General features: G+C 38.2%; 2 long non-coding RNA genes across 2 annotated transcripts in view; one reads left to right on the top strand and one right to left on the bottom strand.

Moving 5' to 3' along the window:
• LOC140509214 (uncharacterized) overlaps positions 1–27,414 on the top strand; it is a 74,877-nt gene that overhangs the window by 27,453 nt on the left and 20,010 nt on the right. The window contains exon 2 of the long non-coding RNA XR_011968593.1: positions 21,777–21,899. This is a non-coding gene — a long non-coding RNA (uncharacterized lncRNA). The remainder of the gene's footprint in view (positions 1–21,776; positions 21,900–27,414) is intronic.
• Positions 9,632–17,138, bottom strand: LOC140509212 (uncharacterized). The gene is made up of 3 exons (XR_011968592.1): positions 16,986–17,138; positions 12,371–12,518; positions 9,632–9,879 (listed from the first exon to the last, which is right to left on the bottom strand). It is a non-coding gene; the product is annotated as an uncharacterized lncRNA (long non-coding RNA).

Genomic DNA, 27,414 nt, shown 5'->3' with positions numbered 1-27,414 from the left:
CATGATCTTTCCATGTAGAAATGTAAAATGTTCAAGTTTAGTAAGTCCCTTATGATTTCTCTTTCCTGTTTACCTTTTCATTCTTCTCTTGATTCTTGTGTTTGAAAATTAAATTTTCTATTCAGCTCTGGTCTTTTCAACAAGATTGCTTGGAAGTTCTCTATTTCATTGAATAACCATTTTTTCCCCTGAAGTACTGTACTCAGTTTGGCTGGGTAGGTAATTCTTGGTTTTAATCTTAGCTTCTTTGATGTGTGGAATATCATATTCCAAACCCTGTGATCCCTTAATGTAGAAGGTGCTAGATCTTGTGTTATCCTGATTGTATTTCCACAGTACTCAAATTGTTTCTTTCCAGCTGCTTGCAATATTTATTCCTTGATCTGGGAGCTCTGGAATTGGGCTAAAATATTCCTAGGAGTTTTCCTTTTGGGATCTCTTTTAGGAGGTGATTGTGGATTCTTTCAATATCTATTTTACCCTCTTGTTCTACAATATCAGGGCAGTTTTCCTGATCATTTCTTGAATGATGATGTCTAGGCTCTTTTTTTGATCCTGGCTTTCAGGTAGTACAATAATTTTTAAATTGTCTCTCCTGGATTTATTTTCCAGGTCAGTTGTTTTTCCATATTTTCATGAGATATTTCACATTGTCTGCTTTGTTTTTCATTCCTTTGACTGTGTTTTATAATTTCTTGTTTTTTCATAAAGTCGTTAGCTTCCATCTGGTCCATTATAATCTTTAAGGAATTATTTTCTCCTTCTCCATCTGGCCAATTCCACTTTTTAGGGCATTCTTCTCCTCATTGACTTTTTGGATCTCTTTTGCCATTTGGGTTAGTCTATTTTTTAAAGTGTTATTTTCGTCAGCATTTTTTGGGTCTCCTATAACAAGCAGTTGACTCATTTTTCATGGTTTTCTTGCATCACTCTCATTTTTCTTCCCAATTTTTGCTCTACTTCTGTTACTTGATTTTCAAAATCCTCTTTCAGCTCTTCAATGCTCTAAGACAGATTAAACTTTTTCTTCCAAGCTTTGGATGTAGGAGCTTTGACTTAGTTGTCTTCTTCTTGTCTTTGGTCTTCCTTGTCATCAAAGTAAGATTCTATAGTCTGATTCTTTTTTTCTGGTTTTTGCTCATTTTCTCAGCTATTTATTTGACTTTTGAGCTCTTTGTCAAGGTAGTTTTCACTTCAAGTGAGGATTGAGGGTATGTTGTCAGCTGTTTGATCCCTCCACGATCTGTAGGCCTAGAGTTCCAGAAACAGTCACTCCACTGCTGCTGCTGCTGCTGCCCCTGTGCCTGCTGCTATTGTGGGAGATTCCTCCTCTGTGGGCTCCTCCCCTCCCTCTGCTGACCACTATACTCTCTCACACAGGCCTTACAGGTTTTGTCCACTGACCTTTCAATTTGTCCTTGGTGTTTGGTGGGTTGTGAAGTTTGGAAAATGCCATAGGTACCTGAGATTCAGTTCCCCCAAAACCTGCTCAGGTCCCATCTGTGCCAGCATGGCCCACATTGGAGTGTGCTCTGCTCCCAGCATGACACAATAACCACTTCCTGGCAACCTTCCAGACGGTCTTGGGCTGGAGATTTGCTTCACTCTGTCATTCTGTGGGTTCTTCAGTTCTAGAATTTGTTTAGAGTCATTTCTTACAGGTTTTTGGATGGGTTTGAGGGGACAGCTGTAGCAAGTCGGTGCTGTTACTCCACCATCTTGTGTATGCCCCCTCAAAACACTTTCACATTTGTTGTTTCATTTGATCTGTACAACAATCCTGGAAAATTATTTAGGACAGATAGCATGTCAGCAATTTAAAGTCATGCTGATATCCAGCACTAGAACCAAAGTCTCTTAATTTCTAATCTGTGGAGTGGTATAAATTTAATGCTTTCCAAGTCAAATATGGTAAAGAAAGGCCCTCGCTAGTTTGACCTTGACAGTAGTTTTGGAATATTGAGTCTTGGTGTTTTCTGGTGAAGGAAAGGAAGTCTGTAACATGAATCACAAGAGTAATCAAAGAGAAGATGGGAGGAGCCAAAGAAGAGTCAAGGTGCTCCAGGGCAAAATGGCTTACATTGGAGTTAGAGGAATTGACTCTGATGCTTGACATTTGTGTGACCTTGTGTGAGGGAGTCACTTAATTCCCTAGACCTCAGCTTCTTCATATGTAAAATGAAAGAGCTGAACTAGATAATTTAAGGGTTCCTTCTACTTCTAGATCTATGGTCCTATGATTACTGAGAAGTAATGGATGAGTCAATGGAAAAATTAATTTGCAATATGAAAATGAAGATATATCATGAATTTCAATTGCACATAGGTCCAATCATGTTTCCATAGATATAATTCTATAAGGAAAAGTCCCATGTAATATATGTAGGTAGGCTACTCTTATCCATTGATATCAGTATTACAGACATTCTATTATATAAGGGCAAATAGTGTGTGGTTTAGCCAGGGTGTCTGATTAAGAGAGCAAACAAGAAGGCAGAAGAATGGGCCAGGAAGAGAATATGATCCAAAAGGAGAGAATGTATTATATTATTCATGAAATCTGTACCACTCACTTTCTGTCTTCATTTCTTTTATCAGCCTTTCAGTTATTTCCCCATGTCCTCAGTGACTTAAATACCTAGATCACAGTCTTCTTATCCCACCAATTATTTGTGATCATTATTGAGAAGTCTAATATTTATCTCAATGACTTCTGAATTACTCACCTCCTTCAATTCTAATGTCTTCCTTCTCTGGCCTACTGCTGCCATGTGCTTGATATAGTCAGAATTTTGCCTCACCATCTCTGGATGATTGTACCACTATGGAATGTAGTACTTAACAAATGCCACCCTCACCTCACAGTCCCTTGGCTTTCTACTTCTTCCATTAACTTTCTCTCTCTCTCTCTCTCTTTCTCTCTCTCTCTCTCTTTCTCTCTCTTTCTCTCTCTCTCTCTTTCTCTTTCTCTCTCTTTCTCTCTGTCTGTCTCTCACTAACCCTTCTTTTCCTCCTTATCGTTTGTCCCTTGCTTTATTCTTCCCTGCTATTTCATTTACTTTCATACATAACATTGACTCCACTATTTTCCATGTTAAAGTTTTGTTAGCTACTGCTATAGAATCTCTTACTACTTTGACCTTTCACCATCCCACAATGTAAATCTTTGTTCTTGGGAAATTCCCACTATTCTCTGTCCTTGCTCCCTTCCGCATGCATGTACTTAAAGAAAATCACTATATTGAGCTGATTTTTACCCATTACAAATTTGTTGTAAAGCTCTGGCTAGTGCTTTGCAGCTTTTGTTTTTTAATCTTTTTAATCCTTATCTAATTCTGCTCAGCCTCTGTCGAAAACTTTTTGTGCTCTCTTCTACTCCCCCCATGAATTCCCACATTTATAGCTGATGATACCCCCTTACCTCCCAATCACTTTCTAAATTCTTTCAATTGGGCTTCCAAACCTACCACTACACTAACACTGCTTTCTCCAAAGACTACAAGTGATCTCTTAATTGCTGAATCCAATCTTCATTTTTCAAGTAACATGCTTTGTGACCTTTCTGCTTAATTAAATGATGTTGACCCCTCCCTACCCCAAAATACTCTCACTTTTTTGAGTGTTCTCCTTACTGATTCTTTTACCTTTTTGAGCACTCCTCAATCTCCTTTATAAAAGGATATGATGACATGTGCCCTACTATTATATGTAACTGTACCCTATGACAGTACTTTGACCTTTTCTTTGACATCTCTCCAGTAATGATTTCATCAGTTGTCATAGGCAAAATTATCATCTCTCTGCAGATGACTCCCAAATATACATATTCAGCCCTCATTTCTTTCTTGACCTAAGTCACCATCTACTAGATTTTTCTACTAGGATGGCCCATAGGAATCTCAAGATTCAACAGGTACAAAATGGAACTCACTGTTTTTCTCTTTATTCTTCTGTAGCATCAATGCAATATTCACAGCACCCATGGCAGTCATGAATATCATGCCGCAATTCAGAATGGCAAAATATCACAAACTCTCCACGTGAAAGGCAGAAACAAAACATTTATTCAGACCCATATCTATCACAACAACAAAAATCTATACACTATAACAATACAGAGGACAACACCATCCCCAAGCCTTCCCCTTGCTAGGCTTCCCACAAACCAGGTCCATTACACTCATCACAATCAGGTTTTCTTAAACAAAATCACAATCACAAAATCACTCACACTATCCACGAGCCTGTATCCTTCCTAGCTTTAACTGCTGTCAAGACTAACTTCCTCTTAACTCTGTTCTATCTCTGCCTCTTCCTGCTCCACCCATTCACCAAAACTCTTCCATGTGACTTAATGGGTCTATTAATGAATAGGAAAGATTTTCCAATTCAAATTGCCATTACAACTTCTGTTTCTAATCTCACACATTTTGATGAGGGTAACATCAGTCTTCCACTCATGCAGGTTTAAAATCCTTCATTAATTATTTACTTTTTAATCTGTTGCCAAGTTTCATTGATTCTGCCTCTGATGTGTTTCACTACTATCCCTAGTTCTGTTACATCTTTCTATTCACATCCTAGTTCTGGTCTTTGAGGTAATTGAGGTGTTCAGGGAAAACAGGGTGTGAGGGTTTGCTGAGCCCTTTTTAAGGCTACTCATTCACTTTTGGTGACCACCTGTCACCTAATTCTCACCTGTGGCTTCAGGAAGCCATAGCATGCACAGTGGCCACATCCTAGTAAAATCATCTTGGTAGATGGGCTAAACCAGGTTGAGATTAACCAATTGTCCTCAAACTGCTAAGTGAATTAGGGAGATGTCTACCCCAAGCATGTTAAGACTTCCCCTGGCAGAAAGGGCAGATGAAAATAATTTGTTCCAATGATCATAAAGTCAGTTGAAGCAGGTTCTGTGGAGCACTTAGAGCTTGTTCAGACATCAAAGATACTAAAATCATTCACTACATCCTGGGCCATTCATTGCCAGTCATTTGGAATTTTGCTTTGCCTTGGACTCTGATGACTCCGAAGAGCAAGTGAAGGCAGCAACTTTATACAACTCTGCCTTACTTAAATCCAATTCATAGCCAAGTCATCATCTATGATGTCATTGTTCATCTTTGAAAAGGAAGAACAAACAAACAAGCAAACAACAACAGTTTAGTGGTTTACCTGGTTCATTGCATTAGACTCCTAATTGATCTCTCTGTTTTTAGTCTCTCCCAGTTCCAATCCATCTTCCACAAGTTGCCAAACTTTTATTACTAAACCATAGGTCATTCTGATGTTCAAGATCCAGTGGTTCCTTATTTTTTTTAGGATAAAATACATACAAACAAGTGTCACTTAAAACCTATCACAGTCTAGTTCCAACTTGTTATTAACTACCAAGTGGTAGTGTTAGGAACTTACCCAGTCTTGTTTATCAAAAAGGATCTGGGCCTTGGGCCATATTTAGTCTCAAAGTTCACACAGGCCCCACTGCTTAGAAGGACTGAAAAGATCCTGAGTTCTCTATAGCTTTTGCAAAGTCAGTGACCTGTAATTTTTCAGCTTTTTTTCTCTGTATTGCAGTGCTAACTTTTTTCGAGGTATATGAATTTTGTGAATATGCCCAATCAAAAATTGGTTTTTGATCCCCCCACCTACATGTCAGTTCCTTACTCCTCTTTGATTTTTGCTATATTTCAGTGAACCCTACTCACATGACCTTGGCATGATGGAGTTGGCTACTTAAAGAAGTGAACTTGTATAGATTATACATATAATGAATTTTGCTCAGCACGGAATTGAGAAGGGTATTTATAGTGCATAACAATGAGAGAACAATGAATAATAAATATCTACTTGGTTATTATGAGCCATCCACTCACCTGAGAAGTTTCCCCAGACACAGTATCAATCTGTTCCTAGGAGTTCTGGGAAATGTAAGGTTTGAGTTTTCCCTTCAGTGGGCAAAGGGTTGTAATCAAGAAAATTTTCTTTTTTTCTTTTTAATTAATTAATTAATTTACTTTTAGATTTCTACATTCATTTCCACAAAATTTTGAGTTCCAATTTTTCTCCCCATCTCTCCCCTCCCCCTACCCTATAATACTTTGCATTCTGATTAATTCTGATTATCCTTTCCCTCAATGTATCCTCCCTTCTATCACCCTTCCCTTATCCCCATCTTCTCTCTTTTTATGTAGGGCAAGATAAATTTCTATACCCCACTACCTATATTTCTTATTTCCCAGGTATATGCAATAATAATTCTCAATATTCTTTTCTAATACTTTGAATTCCAACTTTTCTCTCTCCCTCCCTCCCTACCCATCCCCAACGAGAAGGCAAACAATTTAATACAGGGTATATATGTGTCATTTTGCAAAAGACTTCCATAATAGTCATGTTGTGTAAGACTAACTATATTGACCTCCATCCTACCATGCCCCACTCCTTTTGTTTCCATTCTTTTATTTGACCTTCTCCCTTCCAAAAATTGTTTACTTCTAGTTACTCCCTTCTCCCATTTGCCCTCCCTTCCATCATCCCCCTCACTCTACTTGTCCCCTTCTCCCCTACTTTCCTGTTGTGTAAGATAGATTTTCATACCAAATATAGTGAGTATGTTACTTCCTCCTTCAGCCATATGTGGAGAGAGTAAGCTTCACTTTTCCCCTCTCACCTCCTCCCTTTTCTCCTCCATTGAACAAGATTTTTCATATCTCTTTTATGAGTGATAGCCTGACCCATTCCATTTCTCCCTTTCTTCTCCCAATACTTTCCTCTCTCACTCCTTAATTTTATTTTTTTATGGATGTCATCTCTTCTGATTCAACTCAACCTGTACTCTCTGTCTATATATATAATGTGTGTGTGTGTGTGTGTGTGTGTGTGTGTGTATGTGTGTATAATCCCTCCACCTACACAAATACTAAGAAAAGTCTCAAGTGTTACAAATATTATCTTTCCAGTTTGGAATGTAAACTGTTCAATTTTAGTAAGTCTTTTATGATTTTTCTTTCATGTTTGCCTTTTCATGCTTCTTTTGATTCTTGTGTTTGAAAGTCAAATTTTCTATTCAGTTTTGGTCTTTTCATCATGAATCCTTGAAAGTCCTCTATATCATTGAATGACCATTTATTCCCTTGAAGTATTGTACTCACTTTTGCTGGGTAGGTGATTTTTGGTTTTAATCCCAGTTCCTTTGACTTCTGGATTATCCTATTCCAAGCCCTTCAATCCCTTCATTGTAGAAGCTGTCAAATCCTGTGTTATCCTGATAGTATTTCCAAATACTGGAATTATTTCTTTCTAGCTGCTTGCAATATTTTTTCCTTGACTTGGGAACTCTGAAATTTGGCCACAATATTCCTAGGAATTTCTCTTTTTGGGTTTCTTTCAGGAGGTGATTGGTGGATTCTTTCAATATATATTTTGCCTTCTGGTTCTAGAATGTCAGAGCAGTTTTCCTTGATAATTTCATGAAAGATAACGTCTAGGCTCTTTTTTTGATCATGGTTTTCAGGTAGTCCCATAATTTTTAAATTGTCTCTCCTGGATCTATTTTCCAGGTCAGTTGTTTTTCGAGATGCTTCACATAATCTTCTGTTTTTTCAGTCTTTTGGTTTTGTTTCTTTAACTTCTTGTTTATCCCATAGTCATTAGCTTCCCTTCCCTTACCTGCAGTCTCTCTTTTAAAGAACTGTTTTGTCCAGTGAAGATTTGAACCTTCTTTTCTATTTGACTAATTCTGCTTTTTAAAGCCTCCTTCTCCTCATTGGCTTTTTGGACCTCTTTTTTCAATTGAGTTAGTCTCTTTTAAAGGTGTCATTTTCCTCAGCATTGTTTTGATTCTTCTTTAGCAAGCTGCTGACTCATGTTGAAGCTCTTCTATGGCTTGAACCCATTTCATATTCATTTTGGAGGTACTGGAGACAGAAGCCTTGACTTCCTCTGACAGTATGCCTGTTCTTCCTCATTTGAAAGGATGGAAGGAGACACTTTTTCACCAAGAAAGTAACCTTCTATGGTCTTATTTTATTTCCCCTTTTTGGGCATTTCCCCAGCCAGTTACTTGACTTCTGAATCCTTTGTCAAGAGGAAGGTCCTAGTGCTCCTCCTCCCCCCAGTACCATGCTCATGGCTGAGATTTAGATCAGCTGCTCAATTCCCTCAGGGGCTTTGGGTGGGGGTGGGCTGCCACCTAGGGCTGAGGTTCAGATCAGCTTCTCAATTCCCCCAGAGGCTGTAAGCTGAGTTGCCTGGAAAATGGATCCAGGCTGCTTCCACAGACCACCTTAGCCTCCTACCACCTGCTGCTATTGCTGTTGCCACCACCTCTGCCACTGCCTGGGGCCAGTGCTGGGGGAACCCCACTTCCGTTTTGCCCAGTTGAGAAAGCCCTCCCCCCACTGATCTTTGGAGATTTCTTTGTCATTTGTGGGTTGAGGGCTCTGGGACCCTCCCTTCTAGGAATTCTGCCCCAGAGGTCTGTTCAGGTCCTGTTCCTCCCAGTGCCACAGGGTCAGGGCTGGGCTCCACTCTGCTCGGTGTCCTGTGAGATAGACCTTTCCTCTAGGCCTTCCAGGTTTCCTTTGGCTGGAAACCTCTTTCACTCTTGTTCTGTGGCTTCTTCTGCTCTAGAATTTGTTCAGAGTCATTTTTAACAGGTATTTTGTGGGCATAGGGGGAAGTTCTAGAGTATATGCATCTTTCTACTCCACCATCTTGGCTCAGCCCTCAATCAAGATAATTTTCACAGGATGTTGTAAGGGCAAGCAAAGTAGGATCTTTTGTTGTTTTTGTTTTAATATAATCAAGAAGTATAATGCCTCTGTTTGTTCCAGGATCCACGGCCATTTAGATTGTAATGGCAAAGATCCTGGAAGGATGGCATGTGATGGCAATCAAATTAGGATCTTTTCCTTTTTTTGCTTTATTAAAAGTGCCTCTGATGTAATAATGTGATTAAAGCAGATCTTTCCCACCCATTGATGGGTCTGCCTATTGTGGGAAGCTTGATTAGGGGAGTTGTTTTGTAGGAGGATCTCAAGTACCTTTTGTTTTTTTCTACTGAGGCACTGGATCAGAGGGTTATGCCCTCTGGCTCTAAAAGGTGTATAAATACTCTGAGAGTGAGGTTTTACTTTGGGGCTCAGTTTTTGTAAGAAGGTTTAAGTGCCAGATGAGGACTCTGGGAAGTCACTTTAAGGAGCCTGCCAGCTTTGAAAACCTAGATATCAGTGCTTCCCTCTCTGGTAACTATGGTCAGACAGTGGGGGTCCAACTGACTGTTGAATTCAGGCAGAGGAATCTGTTAATTTTTTGATTTCTCTGTATTTTCTTTGAAGTTCTAGGTGCTGACTCCCCTGAACTAAGTAAATGATATATGTGCTTGGTTAAAGGAATGATACATGTGCTTGATTAAAGTGATTGTTAATCCCCCAAATGTTGCCTTTCATTTATGAATGTAGATCTAAGAACCTGTTGTAGCAGGCCCCCTTGTGTATGTTGGGGTGCTTACTGTTACAGATGTGTAAGACCTTCATATCCAATGGGGACACAAAACTCTGGATTCTGACAGTATGGAATCTCAGGACAAGGTGTAGAAGTCAGGATTAAGTTTGAATTTGAACAGATGAGAGTTTTTGCTTTCTGTGGCCTCAGATTGGTACCTTTAATTGATTCTTTCCTTGGTTAGCCCATCATGGAGCCAAGATACATGAACTCATTGACCATACCAGGAAGAAGAAGCCTGTCATGTGACTTTGCAGCTCTGGATTCCACCCTTGACCTTTACCTTGAGTGGATCATCCATTTAGGCAGTTGTATAATGTTACTTTCTGTGATGACCTCCTTTCATCTCTCCAAACCAAAGTCCCAGATGCTCTACAAAGGGAGAAAAGGGACAACTGCAAAATGAATACCTGGTCTCTCTTTTCAGACTGATTTCTTTTTCTCCCCCTTATATAGAACTGTATGTTCCAGTTAAAGTGGCTTACTTGCTGTTCTTTGTATAAAGTATCCATTTCCTCTCCTCCACATATTTACACAGTCTGTTTCTCTTGTCTGGATTGCTTTACCATTTCATTGCCATCCCCAGGGCCCTTCAAGGCTAAATATACTACTCTGTTATTAATGCTCCTCCTTACCCCTAAATAACTTTGTATTTACTTTTATTACTTTAAATATGTCTAATCTGTGCATCCAAGGAGAGTATAAACTCCTTGAGCGCTGGGGCTGTTTTACACTTTTCTTTATGTCCTCATGGACACAAATGTAAGACCTATGTAAGACGTTATCCCTTTAAAGCTTTTTATCATAAAGAACAGTTTAGTGCTGAAAGGGGAAGAAAAGGTATGCTTGTGTAAAGGAAAAAAAATCAATTACCTTAGGGTGTAGTCTATTGCCACTATGATAGACAAATATTTTGAAACTCCCAAAAGAGTAAGAAGTATGCTTTATTCTCATTAAAAAGACTAAAATTTGTTTATGAAGACATTTTAAAATGAGGAGGTTGGACTAGGTGATATGTAAGTTCCCTTTTGGATCTAAGCCTATAAATGTGCCATCCTATGATTCTTCATTTTAGGATGATAGAAGAAGGATTATGATAAGAGGGATCTATTTAGAAAAGAAAGTACCTGGAGAAATTGGCTCCCTTCAGTAAAAACCTATCTAGAGTAGAAAAAAGTTGGATGATATATTTTTATTATTATTATTAATTACTACACAGAAAACACTTCAAAATCAAGAGATGTGTGTTTACATACATTAATACCTTGACTTAAATAAAGAAATAGAATCAGATGCCCAAGGAAAGAAATATCCCGATAGCAAGTTTCAATTGTGATTTCTTCTTTTTCTAGACTTGGTGGGTGGACAGTTTCTTTGTATCTCTCACAAACTGATGTTCCTGTTAGTTTAACAGGGGAACTTTTCAAAAGTTCTCATTTGAGCATGAGCCTCTGCTTTCTCTAGATGATTAAAATCGTGTCCTTTTGCACAGCCATCTGATTACTCTGGGAACATTTTGATCAAGTTTCTGAGAAAATAAAACACCCACAGATATTTCTGCTCATTACAAAATAAAATAAAGTTAGACCATAGTTGGACTGCAAAAATATGTACTTGTCACTTGTAACCTAATTCAATTTCTTTTTGACATAACTGATACTTAGTTGGCCAACATATTTGCTTTTCCAATTAAACCAGAGAACTTGATGCCCAAACTGGTTACTTTCCTTTAGGTAGGTTAGAATCATTAAAGAATAAAATATTGCTAATAAGTTAAGATGAGGATTGAAATGCCCTGTTTTCTGGGTATCTGAAGCAATATGGCATAATGGACAGTGAGCTGGTCTGGGAGCTAGGAAAACCTGAGTTCAAATTCTATTTCTGACATATACTGGCTGTAGGGCACTGGGAAATCATTCAATATCACAGTGTTCTAGTCAACTCTTTATGTTACAGAGATGATACCAACCTTCTGTAGTAGTAAAAATCCCTCACTGAGGGCTTTCTACCTCAATGAACTCATAAGACTGGTTTAAAAAAAATGTGGCTCAATGGATAGAGTGCTAGGTCTGGAGTCAGGAATACTCATCTTCCTGTATTCGAATCTGGCCTCAGACACTTACTAGCTGTGTTACCCTGGGCAAGTTGGTTAATACTGTTTACTTCAGTTTCTTCATCTGTAAAATGAGTTGGAGAAGGAACTAGCAAGCTACTCTACCATCTTTGTCAAGAAAATGCCAAATGGGACCATGAAGAGTCAGACCCAACTGAAACAACTGAACAAAAAAATTAGATATGCAATATTTCCTTTGGTCCTCATAACAACTTTTCAAGATAGGTGATTATCATCCTCATTTTAAGAATAAAGATATTGAAGTTCAAAAAAGTTAGTTCAGTAGCCAAGGATCTCATAGCCAGTAAAAGTGTGCTTTGAGTATGGATCTTTCCTGATTCCAGGTTTAACACTATATCCCCTACACAACTTGTTTCTTCTCTTTACTTAACTAAATATGGTATTCTATTAGCACAGATCCTGGCACATAGTAAACACTCAGGAAGTTTTTGATGTTTAGAATGGCAGATATCATCTGAGATAGGCAATATAAACTTGGCAACATATGACAGAAGCCTTATATTAAAATATGAGAGGGTAGCAAAGTATGATTTGCCAGCCTGCTCCAGGATTCTGATGTTGTGGTGTAGATGAGGGACAGGTTCTATAATACTATTTAAAGATTTCAAAAAAATCCTTGATTTCATCATAGTAATTCAAATTGAATCCTATCTAGGCTGTTGTACATGGAATTCATGAATACTCTGGAACTCCCTCCAACCAAAAACATAAATACATTAAATTCATCACCTGACAGCCAACCTTCTGGTCATGAGGCTCTGTATACTCAGCTAGGCCCATTGCCCAGACCATCTCTATAGTCTTTCCAGCTTTGTAGACTCTTACTGTGTTTTTTATTAGCCTTTCTTCTCCTCTCTCCATGCCAAACTCCACAGCCCTGTGGAAGTTCAAAAGAATACCTGGAATGAATCTTTATAGAAACCACTCTCTACTAGAGTTAATTCACGCCTGTTCTGGAAACCAAATCTAGTCTCCCCATGTTGATATCAAGGACCAAATATGACATGTGGTAACCTCTCTAATCATTTGATCTATTATTTCCTCAACTTTCTAAATTCTAATGACCTTCTCCACTTTTCTTCATACCTACATTTGCATGTTTACATGTTAGATCTCATCTTCTCTTGGAATTATCTTTAGAGTATGAAACTTAGATATTTCTCTTTTTAAACCCAATCTTTTATATTTCCAACTCTTCCCATTCTTACTTAATCTAAAGTTACTCCTTATTCTTATCATGTCCTTCCGATAGTACATTAATGCAGTGGTAACTGGTAAACATCTCACATTTAAAGTAGGTACAGATGACTGAAAATGTATAGCTCATCTAAGAATGGTGATTCTTAATAGCTTCTTGGTGATGAATCTCTTTGTATTCAGAAGTTGGCACTTGGATAAGAAAATAGGTCTGTCAACAGGACCATAGCATGGTAGAACCCACCAGAGTTTGTGTTCCACTAGTATAGCCTTCAAAACCCCAATTTTATCTCCATGCTTCGATGGGGTATCAGAAGAGAATTTTGTGAATAGCCTGACTCAAATACTATCCAATTATGCCTTCCTGGCTCCTCAGGGTGAACAACAGTCTTCCCCTTTGTACTTGATATAGCACTTCATTTTATAAGATGTTAATACATTACATGTTTATTACATTAATTTTATAATGCACTAGTACATAACAATATATCATTAATAATGTAATGTTGTTTACTATGTAGTTATCTATTTTGCCAATCCCCTAATTTAACAAAAAATGTATTCAATATGTGTTATATGCCAAGTACTGTGTTGAATGCTAAGAATACAGAGATTAAACAAGAAACAGCCCCTGCCCTCAAGGGTCTTACATTCTATTGTGGGAATACAAAGTCTGGAAATAGGTAGAAATAAAGTAATTTGACGATGAAAACAATAACTAGAGAAGTTCACATGGAGGAGGTAGCATCTGACCTGAACTCTGAGAGGCAGAGCATGGTCTTATATGGAACTATATTTTACCTAAACCTTGTATCTTACTTAATGCCTAGTTTAGATCTCTGTCCAAAGTAGATGAATGATAATGATGGATGAAGGAATGATAGGACCCTCCTTTAGCTTATGCTCTACATTGAGAATGCAAGGTAATGACATGAGGGAATCATTGAAATAGAACTCCGATGGAGAGCTGTCTTATTAATACTTAAATATTATAATGTGTACATTTCTTGTGATATTGAAATCATTACTTTGGAGGTTTGCAATTGTTAGCATCTCAGTCAAAACAATATCTATTCATTATGGTGAATACTGTTCCAGTGATAATGGAATGAATAAGAAAAGGCAGTTCATGTTAGTCCTGAGGAAAACCACCAAAATTAGTATGTGAATCAGGAAAAATGTTTGAGAATAACTACATCACTGGAAAGAGTGCAGGATTGGGAATCAAGAGACCTAAGTTTTAGTTGTAACTTTATCTTTCCATCACTTTGGAGCTTTGAAAAAGTCACTAAACCTTTTTGTTCCTAGGTTTTCTCATCAGTCAAATGTGGATGCTTATAACAACCTCTTACATTGGTATTGTAACACAATGTGCACAAATTTAGAGAATGCACTCCAAATGTTCACATGGACCATTTGTGCCTAACCTGTAGTAGAACATTCCAACCTTGTATTGGTTTGAACAGCCACAATTAGACATGCCAAAATTTGACTCTAGCATAGTGATGTCATTTTGGTCCTCTTTGAGAAGGAAGGATGACAACCAACCATTGATAAAATGAGAGTGTAGACATAAAGCATTAAAAAAAACAACCACCACTATGTAAATAAAAGTTAATGCCACACATTTCTCTTAATAAACTCTGGGGCATCAGGATCTGGGCTGTCAAACATTGGTTCATTTAAGGACATCCAGATGGGTGGAGCCAGAATGCTTCATCAAAAGCAGCATCAGAATAGTTTGATTTGAATTTATCATTTGACAAATAGCTGATCTTGGCAGTGACTTGATCTTAACCCTGACTTCTTTCAGTTCCAGTTTTCCCGTTCATCTGTCCTACTTGGCTTAATCATTTCTTCAATGTCTAGCTATAGTTTAATTTATTGCCTGAGTCAGAGCTGCCAAATGCAAATAATTAGGAAAATTCCCCGAAGAGGAAAAGGTAATCCTTTCCTAGGTACAGAATTTGAAGGTTAAGATAGGAGAGCAGCAAGCACGATGCAAAAATATCAGGATGAGTCACTTCCTGGAGTGTTAGTGGACTAGAGAAGAAACAAAGGGCTAAGACAAATGGGCCTACTGAAGGTCAATCAAAGAATTCAGAGCCACTGGAATCTGCTGGAGACTGGAAGGTCAAAAGCAGAGGAAGTGCTAGAGAGCTGGTTATTTTGTTTGACTTGATTTGGTTCCATAAAGCATGGATCTTTTTTTCAAATAATTTTGTTTACATGTTTTGTCCTTTACTGCCAATGATGTATATCATATGTTAACTGGTGGGGTCAACTACATTTCATATCTTCATATTCACATTTACTTTGTAACGGACTGTCACACCTATATTTACTATACCATGTCTGTCCCTCAATATCGATGCTTTCATTTCCAGTCTCTCCTTTTTTCAAATTTATTTAGTATTTTGTTTTCCACACTAGCATGTAAATTTTTTTTAATATTTGTTTTTAAACCTTTGAGTTCCAAATTCTGTCTCTTCTTCCCCCTCCCTTTGCTCTTTCTCCTTTCCACCACTGAGAAAGCAATTTGATATAACTTATATATGTGTAGTCAAGCAAAAAATTTTCATATTAGTCAAATTGTGAAAGAAAACAGATCAAAAAAACCCCTCAATAAAATAAAGTAAAATAAATATTTTTCAATCTGTATTTGACACCATCAGGCTTTTTTTGGGGGATTGAGAGCATTTTCCCTAAGTCCTTCAGAATTATCTTGGGTCAGTATATAGCTGAGAATAGCTAAGTCATTCACAGCTGATCATCTTACAATATTGCTGTTATTTTTTACAATGTGCATTTATTTCACTTTGCATCAGCTTGTGTAAACCTTTCTAGGTTTTAATAAGAGCATCCTTCTTATCATTTCTTACAACACAAGAATATTCCATTGTAATCAGATGCCACAATTTGTTCAGCCATTCCCTAATTGATGGGCATCACCTTAGTTTCCAATTCTTTGCCATCAGAAAAGAACTGATATAGATATTTTTGTACATATAAGTTATTTTCCTTTTTATCTCTTTTGTGATACAGACAGGGTAGTGGTATTGCTAGGTAACAGGGCATTCATGGTTTTATTGCCCTTTGGACATAATTCCAAATTACTCTACAGAATGATTTAATCAGTTCACAACTCCACCAACAGTGTATTCATGCTCAATTTTCCCCACATCCCTGCAAACATTTGTTATTTTCTTTTTCTGTCCTATTGGTCAATCTGATAGGTAATAAGTAGTACCTCAAAATTGTTCTAATTTGCATTTCTCCAATTAGTAGAGAGCTAGAACATTCTTTTTTTCATATGACTATAGATAGCTTTGATTAATTCATTGTAAAATTCTTCATATCTTTTGATCATTAATCAATTAGGGAATGACTATTACTTTTATAAATTTGACTTAGTTTTCTATGTTTGAGAAATAAGGCCTTTATCAGAGCAACCAATTATTATTGCTATTTCCTTCTATCCTAAATCCTCCCCTCCTTTATTCTGTTCTTTCTCTTCTTTCACCCTGTCCCTCCTCAAAAGTGTTTTGCTGCTGAATACAACCTCCCTTAATTCTGGCCTCCCTTCTGTCACCCTCTCTTCTCTTATTTACTTCTCCTACTTTCCTATAGGGTAAGACAGATTTATATACATAATTGAGTGTATATATGTTATTCCCTCTTTAAGTCAATTCTGATGAGAATAAAGTTCATTCACTCCCTGTTATGTTTCCCCTCTTTGCCTCTAATATAAAGTTTGCTTTTGCCTTTTTTACATGAGATAACTTACTATTTCCCTTTTTCCCAGTACATGCCTCTGTCACCCCTTAATTTTATTTTTTTTGGATATCACCCCTTCATATTCAATTCACATCTGTGTCCTCTATCTATATATGCTCTTCTTAACTGCCCTAAAATTTAGAAAGTTCTTATGAGTAACAAGTAACATCTTCCCATATAGGAATGTAAAGAGTTTAACTTTATTAAGTCCCTTATGATTTCCCTTTCCTATTTACTTTTTTTGATTCTCTTCAGTTTTGTATTTGAAAGTTAAATTTTTCTATTCAGTTCTGTTTTTTTTTTCCAATGATGCTCGAGAGTCCTCTATATCACTGAATATCCATTTTCCTCCTTGAGGGATTATACTCACTTTTGCTGGGTAGGTGATCTTAGTTGTAATCCTAGCTCCTTTGCTCTCTTGAATGCCATATTCCAAGCCTTCTAATTCTTTAATGTAGAAACTGCTAATCTTGAGTTACCTTGAGCGTGGCTCCATAATACTTGAATTATTCCCTCTGGGTGCTTGCAATATTTTCTCTTTGAAGCTCCAGAAGCTCTGGAATTTGGCTATAATGTTCCTGAGAATTTTCATTTTGGAATCTCTTTTGTGAGACGAGTGGATTCTTTCAATTTCTATTTTACTCTCTGATTCTAGAATATCAGGACAGTTTTCCTTGATAATTTCTTGAAAGATGATGTCTAAGCTCTTTTTTGGTCATAGCTTTCAGGCAGTCCAATCATTTTTAAATTGTCTCCTGGATCTATTTTCCAAGTCAGTTGCTTTTCCAGTGAAATATTTTATGTTTTCATTCTTTTGTTTTATTGTTTCCTTAAAAGTCATTAATTTCCATTTCCTCCATTCTATTTTTTAAGGAATTATTTTCTTCAGTGAGTTTTTGTCCCTCCTTTTCCATTTGGCCAATTCTACATTTTAAGGAGTTTTTTTCCAGTGAATTTCTTTGTCTCTTTTTCCATTTGGCTATTTTTGCTTTTTAAGGCATTCTTTTCCTCACTGGCTTTTTGCACCTCTTTTATCATTTGACTTAGTTTACTTTTTTAAAATGTTATTTTCTTCAGTATTTTTTTTGTGTCTCCCTTTACCAAGCTGTTGGCTCATGTTTTTTCATGATTTTCTTATATAACTCTCATTTTTCTTCCCATTTTTCCTCTACCTCTCTTATTGACCTTCAAAATTATTTTTGAGCTCTTCCTTGGCCTGAGACTTAACCATGTTTTTCTTTGGAAGCTTTGGAGGTTGGAGCTTTGGCTTTTTTTATCTTCTTCTTACTGTATTTGGATCTTCCTTGTCACCATAGTAACTTTCTATGGTCAGATTATTTTTTTCTGCTGTTTGCTCATTTTCCCAGTCTATTTTTTGACTTGTAACTCTTTGTTAAAGGAGGATTCTGATTCTAGGGTGGAGGGTGCATTGTCCCAAACTTCAAGGCTTTTGTGCAGCTGTTTTCAGAGATACTTCTAGGGACCTGAAAGTTATCAGTTCTTCCAAGGTGATATGATCTAAGAAGAAGTGTTTACTCCTTTGTTCTGTGCTCTGGTTTGTAAGCAACCACAAGCACTCTTTCCTGCCCTGGAACTATGATGATGGTCCCTACTCTACTGTGGCCCACAAGCTTTGATGTATTAGTGCTCCTCCTTCCCCTGAAACTGCCACCCATGACTGCAACTTGGATCTGGTATGGGCAAAGCAACAGAGTCCTGCCCCCAGGGCCAGCAAAGAGACCCCTGTAATATCCTTCTGACCATTTGTTCAACTCCTTTACTGGCTGTGAGTTGAGCCCTCTGGAAGCAGCTTTTGCCACTGCTGATTCAGTGGCTCCCAAGGCCTCTTCTTGGTTTACTGTGGCGGACTCTGTGTTGGTATGGCCTATGCTGGACTGTGGTCCATTCTCACCTAGGTGCAGCAGATCTTTTCTGCTGACCTTTTAAGTTGTCTTTGGCTTGAAAATTATTTCACCTGTCCTGGGTTTTGTTGCTCTAAGAATTGTTTTACGGCATTATTTAAAGGTGTTCAGAGAGGTTTGGGTGAGAGTTCAGGCAAGTTGCTGCCTTTTCTCTGCCATCTTTGCTCCATCCTCAGTCTCTTACAGTAATGGCTAGGATATTTGATACCTCCACAGCTACAGAACTAATTCTAGCTTCCAATATTACTTAGTCAACTAGCTCATCCTAGACTCAGCCCTCCATTAGGGCCAGTTAGATTAGCCCTCTGTCTCCTGATACCCTCCAGTTGAGTTCTGAAATGAACATGATAAAAAATGAGTCCAAAGGGTGCTCAGAAACTTGTATCAATAATTACTGTTAGAACTGAGTGGAACTCAAGAGGTCAGTCTTCCTCCTGTTCCCAAGCAGTAATGCACCAAAGCCATCTCAGGTGGATTCCTATTCATCCATCTTTTTCAAAGACTTCCCTACAGGTAAGGAAACTACAATCCCCTTCAGAGAGTTCATTGTCAGCAATATTTGCTTCTGTTTAAAATAGATTCATCATGTAAGTCAAGTCTTTATATGAAGGTAGGAATAGGGAATGGAGATAGAAATTTTCAGTTCCTAACAGAGAAACAGAATTTCTCATCATCCACCTCGTTTTATCAATCCTTCGTATATATGAAAACAATTATTAAATACCCTTTTCCTCCCCTCCCCTTTCCCTATTCCTTCCAGGATGAAGAGCATAGATTTACCTTTTTGCTAAATTGCAAATCCTTGTCTTATTCTTTTTTGCCTAATTGATTTCCCATTGACAGTTTAAACACCCACAAGGGCATAGGCCCTTGGGCTTGGCTTTTAGAAATGTGAGAAGAGACAGGGACATAGACTGTGAAGAGTTGGGAGGAGAGACAGGAGAGAGAAGCTTGGGTTCACTCCAAACATGTCTACAACGCATGTGGCCTCTTAAGGAAATGATGTGTTCCAGTTAGCCATGCTACCCAGATGAGAAGAGTTGAAGGAGTTCTCAGATTACATAAGTATCCCTGGACCAAATCAGGACCAGAAAAAAGATGCAACAAAAGACAGATCTTTGGTATGGAGGAGTAAAGCCAGATCTTTGCTCTTCATTTGGTATTATGATTTATGCAGACTGCATAGGTTTCAAAGGAAGGTAGCACCTGCTGTGGGGGGAGAGTTTGGTAACTTAATTTTTTCTCTACTTAAGGGAACTCCAATAATAGAGTAATACTATAAATTGAGAGGAATATTTAGGCCCTTAGGAGATGGGATTTAGGTGATAGATGAATTACTTGACTCTTTAGCAGTCCCAAATTTTTCCTTTTGCTGGTTATGTGGGGCATTCAGGGTTGCATGGCAATTCAGGAGAATTGTCTATGTATCTTAGGAGGCAAAGCTCAGCAGAAAGATAAATTGTTTGCCTCTCTAGTAGCCAGAAGATCTTTCTTCTTTCAGGGAAGCTCTACTCATAGCAGAATTATACTTTTGCAGTGCCATACTGAGATTCCATGCTCAGATCCCTGAACTCACCAGAAAGGGAAAGAGTGTGGGCTCTACTGTTTATAGGCTCAGACTCAAGTGCTTTGTGTTTTACTCCTGTATCAATGTTTTGTTAACTTAAATGCTTATGTGGAAGTTAAGAGCCTTTACCTCTCTTTTTTTCTTTTTTGGTAGAGACTAGTAAAGATAAATTTTGACATTTCCAGAAAAATCCATGGGTGATGTTATGAAACAAAGAGAAGAGGCAAGGTTAGGCCCCAAGGTTAAACCTGATCCCTATAAACTTACAATTAAGCCTCAGTAAATGACAGTAAAAATGGAATGGATTGCCATCTGAGGTGGTGGGTTCGCTTTCATTTGAGGTCTTTAAAAAAAAGGCTTAGCTTTTAGCTGATGACTTTTTAACTGATAACTTTCAGACTTTAACTGATAACAGTTAACTGATAGCTTTTCAGGTGTGTTGTAGAGAGGAGCCTTTGTTTTTAAGTGCAAATTGGATTAGAAAACCTTTGTTAGGTACCTTCAAGTATAAGATTATGCAAAGTCTCCTGGATTTTCTTTATTGTTGGGACATTAAATGTACAGAAAATGGTTATCAAGAATGCCAGTGAACTTGATGTGCAGTGGAGGACAAACACATGTGGAAATCTAAATACAATCTCCCCCTGCTTCACAGCTCCACCCCCCACCCCACATACAACCATGTAATCACTTAGAATGCTGTAGGACTTTTGGTGGCAAAGAGCTGATTAGAGGAAATGATGCTCTGTGACAGTATTGAATAATCAGGCCTTATGGCACCTATCCACCTTGGACTAGAAAAATCCAAACAATAGAAATGTCAGATGTGTAGCAGAATGTGCATTTACAATTATATAATCTAATCCAGGGCAGAGAAACTTTTTGCTTCTGACTGGAAGAGCAATTAGACTTAAAGTAGGAGGTTTCTACTGGGGAGATGGAAGCTGAAATGGCAATGACTGTCAAGGTGAATTGTTCAGAAGAGTCTGATGGAGTATAATTGCTTCCTATTTTACCCAAAAGGGTATTTCCAAATTGCTGACTTGGCACCTATCTCCTCTTTGTGGGAACTTTTCAATGATTCTCACTTTTCAAGCTGTGCACAGCTCCCTGGAAAGTTTGTACCCTGTTGACTTTCATTAGTCATTATTCTCAGGCACAAGAGTGTGGAGACTTTTCCAGCACTTACCACTGTAGGAACTCCAAAACCATAGACTCTTATATTGGAAAGAGATTTTAGAGACCAGCTAGTTCAACACTAGCTTCACAGAAGAGGAAACAGAAACCTGAAAATAGGAAGTGACTTTCTCAAGGTCACCCAGTGATATAAGTCTAAATTTTAAGGCTAGAACCCTGGGGAATTAATGCAAGCACTTTGTGACAGAACTCAGGAAATCTGAGTCTCTGTTTAGTAATGAAAGAAGGAAAAAAATTAAGGAAGAAAAAAGAAGGTAATGATACATGAAAGAAAGGGGGGTGATAATTAAAGAAAGAACTTTTGGAGTAGAGAAAGTGGTAGAGGAGAAGTACTTAATCTTTTTTTTTTTTTTTAAATATCATGGATCCTTTGGGTAATCTGATGATGCTGATGGATTCTGTCACATAATTAATCATAGAAGGAAATGAAAAATTTTAGCTAGAAGTTAAACATGTATATTTTTTCTTACCTGAGTTCACCGATCCCCTGAAATTTATCCATGGATTCCTGGGGAGTGAGAAGTGTTGTCTATGGACAAGTGAAAAAGCTCTGCAATAGAAGATCGAATAAGAAACTCAGCTTGAGTGGTTATTTGAGGTAAGCAGGAGTGTAACATATTTCCCTGACAAAGGTGGGAATGAGGATAGACTGAATGAAGGTAAAGAGAAATACTGAGAGTGTAAGGAGGGTGTATCTTGATAAATGAATATGGGAAATGATGATCTTGAGGTGGATATACTGTACTCTAGGCAACACAATACTAAGATGTCTAAAATGAAATTAATTATATTTTCATTTCTGCCACCAACAGTCTACCCCTTCTCCAAGATTCCTTTTTTCAAAAAAAAATTTAACACTGTTTTAAAAAAAAAATTTGAGTTCTAAATTCTCTCCCTCCCTCCAACTTTTAACCTACTCATTAAAAATGCTAGCAATATGATATCGATTATGTATTTCACATTTTCTTTTGTTTTTAATTCTTTTGACTTTGTTTTGTTGGTTTTTTTTTATTTTGGTGTCTCATAGATTCATTAGTTTGCACTTGCCTGGTTTTAATTTTTAAGGAATTACCTCTGTCAGTGAGCTTTTGTACCCCCTCCCCCATTTATCCAATTCTTTTTAATGTGTTATTTTCTTCAGTTTTCTTTTGTGTGTGTGTGTGAATCTTTTAAAAAGCTGTTAATTCTCTTTTCATAATTTTGTTGTATCACTCAACTGTTCAACTTAGGGTGGGGAAGCACCATCTTAAGCTTCAGACTTTTTCATGCTGCTATTTTCAGAGCTAGTTCTGGGGGTCTGAAAGTTTTCTGTGTTTCCAAGGTTTTATGATCTGTTCTTTATCCAGGAAGAGCTCTTGCTCCTCTACTCCCTGGCAGCATAATTGTTAGTGTTCCTCTTGGCCTTGGAACTGTGACCAGTTTCTCTGCTGTTCTGCAGCCATAAGCACTAATGCTGCTCTCTGCCTTGGAACTGTGAATAGGGTCTCTGTTCCCTTGTAATTGACTGAAAGTGCTCTTCTCTGCCCTGGAACAATGACTGAAATCTGCTTCCAGGACTTGAACCTAGGGCCAGCAAAGTGTTCTCTGTAATCTCTATCTGACCAGTTGTTCAACTCCCTTACTGTCTCTGGACTGAGAGCTTTAGAAGCTACTGCTGTGCTAGCTGTTGCCGTTACCTCCAATACCCATAGCTGGCTTTGCATCTCCATTTGCTCCAGACCAGTACCTACCTCACTGTGACAGACCTCTCCTGCTGACTTCCTAAGTTGTCTTGGGCTAGAGAAAATATCTCACTCCAACCTCGGCTCTGGTGCTCCAGAATTTGATTTGAGGAGCTATTTTGAAGTTGTTTGGAGGGGAATGGTGGGAGAGTTAGGCTTAATGCTACCATTACTCAGCCATCTTGGTACTGCCCCCTCTCTAAATTTTATTTTCAAACATAGTGTTCCCCAAAATAGTATTGAAAACAACACTATCCTTCCAGTAATCCAGGCTTGTAAACTTAGAGTCATTCTTTCATCAGACAAACAAACAAAAAGTACACAGAATTAGTGTTAGCAATGCAAAGATTAAAAATATAAAAGATATCTGCTTTAAATTCTGTTCACTTAAGACATTTAATAAATTCCTATCATTCATTCTTAGCAACGTCAACATCAATAGAAGTCCTGTCCCATTAAGGCAGTGCACTGAAATCCTTTATATTTTTTTAACAGAAAAATAGTGCAGTGTTTTTGTCCCATTGCACTTTGGCAGAGTGGCCTTGAAGTAATCCTTGATTTTTTTGTTTACTCCGTCCCCATATTCAAACATTTAGCAAGTCTTATCCAATATCTTTCTATTAGTGTGTTTCATCAATAATAAGTATCTAGTAAGTCCTTTCCATGTGGACACTTTACCATGCCATGGATCTTCTAGAATATAGTCCTCAGACCCTGGAGAAGGATTAAATCTCCTTGCCTTCAGAGCTCCCCCTCTAAGGCCCAACCCAACTGAGTAGTAACCAAGTGAGCACAAACTAGCTCATTTCGTCTGCTCTACTTCCTAGCTGGCTCTAGTGTGACCCTGTGGATAAAGCACCAGGACTATAGTCAGGAAGACCTGAGTTCAAATTTGGCCTTGGATATTTACTATGAATAGTGAACCTGGGCAAGTCACTTAAGCCTCAGTTTCCTCATTTGTGAATGAGCTGGTGAAAGAAAAGGCAAATGACTCCTATATCTTAAAAATCCCAAATGGGGTTATGAAATTTGATCTGACTGAAATGACTGAACAACAGCAACTTAGGTGTCTGCCAACTTATGTGTACCCTCTGCTTTTACCACTTCCCTTGTACCTCCCAGAAAAAAACAAAAACACAAACCTCTTCCCTCCCTGTCCCAGGCCTCTATGTATTATTATTCTCCATTTTGTGAGCCCATCTTGCTCACCAAAACAAACAAACAAAAGAACTCTCCCCAAACCCAAAACAAAACAAAAACCAACCCTCGTTGAGGGTAGAAGGCTATTGCAGTGGTTGAAGAGAGAGTCAATTTGAGCCTGTCCTAAGATGATGGACATGTAAGGAGGTAAAAGAGGATTGGTGTGAAGGATTCTGTAGAGGCAGAAATGATAAACTGAGGTAACTGATTATATATGCACATAAGGGGAAGGGAGAGTGAGGAGTTGAGGATGACTATGTATTGAACTTGGCAAATTGGAAGGATACTGGTAACCTTGACAGAAACAGGGAAGTTAGGAAGAGGGGAGAGATTTGAGGGAAAGAGATTGAGTTCTCTTTTAGACATGTTGAGTTTGAAGTGCCTGCAGGACAGCCAGTGGGAAGTTTCTAATAGGCAGTTAGTAATGCAGGATGAGAATTCAGGAGAGAGGAAAGGACTGGACAAATAGATTTGGGAGCCCTCTTCCTGGGTACGATAAGTAAATCTGTGGAAGTTGTTGAGAACACAGAAATATTGGTGAGAGAACAAGAGAAGGGAAGAGAATGTCCTGCTAACCAATCCTTAAATTCTTCATTTAACTCTTAGAAGATCTGTCTTCCTTTCAGGTCAGTCAGACTCCTCACTCCAAATCTTGTACTCTTTCCATGCCACCTTAATACCTATTCAATTCTAGTTTCCATTGTTCAAGAAAGCAATGTCTTTTTTTTCCTGCTTCTCCAGCAAATTATACATTTATTTCCAGTTCTTTACTACCACAAAAAGTTGAGTTCTAAATCTGTGGTCCCACAGTTATTCCCTCTCTCTTTCTGTCACCTGCACAAAACCATAATAAAGGACAGGAGGAGGGAAGCAGGTTCCAAGTTTTGCTGTGTGTACACGTATGTGTGTGTGTGTGTGTGTGTACTCACACATACTCATATATAAACATATATATGCATATATACACACACATATATGTACATACACATATGTATTGTATGCCTGTGAAAACATGGACAGACTGCCTGAGCCATGCCAGGAAACTGAATTGCTTCCATTTGAACTGTCTTAGTAAGATTCTGAAGATCAACTGGCAGAATAAGGTACCAGACACTGAGGTCCTTGCTCGAACTAAACTGCCAAGCATTCAAACTAGGCTTCAAAGAGCGCAGCTCCAATGGGCTGGCCATGTTGTTTGGATGAAAACCAAAACGATTATTTTATGGAGAACTTGCATGCAGCAGGAGACCACATGGTGGTCAGAAGAAGTGATATAAGGACACTCTCAAGAGCTTTAGATTTGATTTGCGACATGGGAAATACTGGCACAGGACCACTCAGGATGTCATGCCCACATCAGAAAGGATACTGTGCTCTATGACTAAAGCCGAATGGAAACAGCACAAAGGAAATGTAGGATGTGCACATTTGGAGTAACCACCCCAAATATTCACACAGACTATCTGTGCCCAATCTGTGGTAGAGCATTCTGAGCTTGTATGGGTCTGATCAGCCCCAGTCAGACGCATGGAAACTTTATCATGGTGATGTGATTTTGGTCATCTTTGAGAACGAAGGACAACAGCCACATATATGTATATGTATACACATATGTATGTATAATGTATACATGTGTATATATACATATATGTATGTATGTATGTGTATGTATGTGTGTGTATATATATATATATAAAACATCCTAGTGTCCAGGATAGAGAATTCCTCTGCCAGAGATAGAGGAATGAACTTCACTAAGAAAATGAAATAATATAGCTCAAAACTGAGTCTGGGACACAGCTCTCCCTGTAAGTCACATGTACTGGGTAGTTTAAAGAATCCATAAGGGTTGCCTCCAGTCTATCCCTTCCTTAAACATCCTTCTCTAGCACAGTCTTGGCCAAGACAGAAAACCCCCAAGTCCATTTTAATTGCTTGGTTCCATTTCTCATCCTTTTACTTTCATACCTTGTTACTCTGTGCTGATAACTGCTCAGCTTGCTCACCAAAAAACAAACACCCAACCCCGTCAACCCAAAACAAAACAACAACACCCCCCCCCCCACTCCAGTAAACCAAGCAGTATAGTATAGGAGGAATAACACAAGACAGAGTTAGGAAGATATGAGTTTGAGGTACATTAAGTCACTATGCAATAGATTGGCGTTGAACGTTGGCAAATCCCTTGACATCCCTATACCTCAGTTTCATCATCTATGAAATGTAGATAATAATATCTATGACTGTTATCTCGCAGGGTGGTTATGAAGATCAAATGGAATGATGCAGGTCAATCACTTTGCAAACCATAAAGCACAATGGAAAAGTTTGTGGCTATGAATGAAGATGACCTAAGGCAGCAAGAAATCCAGTCTTTTCATCTAGATAAAGGTCTAAAGGTCGGATTCCTCCCCTGCTGGGTCCACAAAGCTTGTCATCTCTAGGCACTTCAAGGAGGATCAGACAATTGGGTTTAGGTTTTACTTTTGTGGCATCTCTTTGATGTGCCAGCTTCTTCTTTGTTTTGCATTTGTTAGGGGCCTCAAAGATACATGGGATTTGGAAGAGAATTAGTCTCAGTTGCTTACTATAAACCCAAGGATGAGAAGAAGCTTCTGCTTCCTCATCTGTGAAATGGGGATAATAACACCTATCCTAACTAGCTCACAGGGGAAAGATGAGAATCAAATGGGCCTTATGAGCTTCAGGGGAACAGAAGAATTTCAGAGTTCCTTGTAATTCCTCTAACAGCAACAATTTCATTGTTCTCCTTTTGTAGGATACTGCCTGGTGAAGGAATTAGCCTCTCTCATAGAAAGTGGCAACAAAACAATGGTTCTGCTATAGACTTTTAGACTGAATTGCCAAGTTCCAAATTCCTTCTAATGGTGCCTTAGAGGTCTCTTTCCCCCTTAATGTTTCTCCTCCTTCCTCCCTGCTCCTTGTCTCAATCAGCAGGTTGTTGATGGATTCTGAAATCATAAACATTGCTCATGGTACAGTGCAACATTGATGATATCTCTACTGTTTGGTGAAGGCTGGCAAAATAATCCTGTCTGGAACACCATCTCGCTGCCCTCTGTTTATGTAAATAGTAGCCGGTCTTCAAACCCCAGCTTAAATAAACCTTCTAAGAAAATTTCTTCAATCACACTCTTTCTTTTGACCTCAAAAATTTAAGTTCATATCCAA

Source organism: Notamacropus eugenii, chromosome 5, assembly GCF_028372415.1.
Source record: "Notamacropus eugenii isolate mMacEug1 chromosome 5, mMacEug1.pri_v2, whole genome shotgun sequence".
NCBI lineage: Eukaryota > Metazoa > Chordata > Mammalia > Diprotodontia > Macropodidae > Notamacropus > Notamacropus eugenii.
The sequence above is the reverse complement of the archived record's forward strand: the minus strand, read 5'-3'. Positions and strand labels throughout refer to the sequence as shown.